The sequence below is a fragment of the Molossus molossus genome, unplaced genomic scaffold, assembly GCF_014108415.1.
Source record: "Molossus molossus isolate mMolMol1 unplaced genomic scaffold, mMolMol1.p scaffold_m16_p_3, whole genome shotgun sequence".
Classification (NCBI taxonomy): domain Eukaryota; kingdom Metazoa; phylum Chordata; class Mammalia; order Chiroptera; family Molossidae; genus Molossus; species Molossus molossus.
The window spans coordinates 67,567,497-67,569,540 of record NW_023425366.1 but is presented as its reverse complement, the minus strand read 5'-3'; positions in this window follow the sequence as shown (position 1 = coordinate 67,569,540).

Below are 2,044 nucleotides of genomic sequence, written 5' to 3'. Positions count from 1 at the left end.
TTTTAAAACTTAAAATTCCTGAGTTGCTGAACATAAAAAAAAAAAAGTTGAACTTTGGAATAAGTCTGGGAAAAAAGAAAGAGAAAAGATTTAAAGTTTTAGGGACTATATATCCTATATATTTAGTTCTTCCTTAATCCATTACTAAAATAATTCTTCATTGAGCCACTCCCTAAAAAATCACGAGTAAACTTTACCATTTTCTCAGAAGCAATTTTGAGATCCCACACTTTTTCCATAAATAATTTTATATTCCTGCCGTTTTCAATGTTTTCCCATAAATAATTATTGAATAAAAAAGTGATATTCAAAAATAACACAGATCATTTATTCTTCATTGCCTTGTTTCTCTACCCTAGGTAGTGTCAATTATCCTTTTACTTACATCCTTTATCTTGAACTTATTAATATTTAGCATACTGCATATATAACTGAGGAGAAAGCAAAGGTTAAAAGTTATTTTGTCTTGCAAGGTGAGCTCAGTGAGTTTGCTTAATGGGATAAATGCAAAGTTTTATCTGTACAATGACTCCATTTCCATCTCATTAATATATATGATATGGCGAGGAGGAGCTGATTACATAAAGTTCTTAGTAATGGTTGTCTTAGGGAATGGGATTATAGGTGATTTTAGTTTTCTTCCATTTCTCTGTACTTTCCCAGTTTGTCTGCAAGTGCGTATTACAGGGACATTAGCAACATTACATAATAGAGCCTTAATGCCTCTTATATTCGTTATTCTTTAATATGAACAAGGATTTTTTTCAGAAATGTTACTTGACTTTTTGGATATTGCCATTAGTTCATTGACAGGACTGATGAAGCTAGGTGTGAACCTCCCACATTTAAGGGGTGCTAATTCATTCAATAGCCCAATTAAGTCATCACCTGATAACCCAATTCATTACAACATATCAGACTCCAAACACACAATTAATTTACTCTTCTGCTCTACATAAGCATACATATCCTGTTTTTGTTAGCTGAATCATGAAGTTTGCTTTATAAAAAAACAGTTATTTTCCATATTATGTTGTAGGACAGTGAACTGAAGAAGCCTAAAAACTGCTATTATATTTTCAATTGAAAAATTGCTTGATTTAGAATCAGAGAGAATCTACCATAATAAAGTATATCCAGCATGTACATATTAAATAATTGTAACTGTTAACTTTTCATACTTTCAACAGTTTTCAAATAACTTCTATCTTCCCAGAGTATTTTCTAGACAGAACTTAAATTATAAAAGGACAGAAGCAGAAGCATGTAAGCCTGCACCAATACTAATTTAGGCTAGATTTTGAGAATCATCTAGTCCAGCAATTTTCACCCTTTTTCATCTCACGGCACATATAAACTAATCACTAAAATTCTACAGCACACCAAAATATATATATTTTTGCTGATCTGACAAAAAATATAGGTGTCATTTTGATTCATTTTCACTGGGCAACTATTGTTGTGTTGACTGTTGTCATTTTTTTTATTTGACAATCTAAGGAAAAAAGTCACTATTCCTGACTAAATAGTCAAGTATTGTATGTTTTAAAAATTCTTGTGGCATGCTGGTTGAAAATTGCTAATCTAATCTAGCGGTTTTCAATCCTTACTGCACATGAGAATTGCCTAAAGAGTTTCTGTTTGTTTTTTTTCAAGTTACAAGAGAAAGTTTATTTAGAAAGTTACAGAGGTAGTAGAAATGAGCTAGCTGGGGCTGCATAAGCTCAGGAAACAAGTTACAGAAGTAAAAGAAGGGCCCTTGGAGCTTAGGAAAGGCAAAGGTAAGGAGCCTGAGGGGCAGAAGAGGGGGAGGGAAAGGTAAGGGCGTGCTCTGAAGAGGGAAGGCAGCTAGAGGTTTTTTAAATATACAGAAACTTGAGCCCCACCCCAGATTAATTTAATCAGAATGTTAGAGTGGGGCTTAGGTATGGTATCTACTGTATGTACTAGTCACCACTCTGAGTGCTTTTACGTATGTTAAATCATTTAATATTACATTTCATGACACAGGTACTATTATTATCTCCGTTTCACCTGTAAGGAA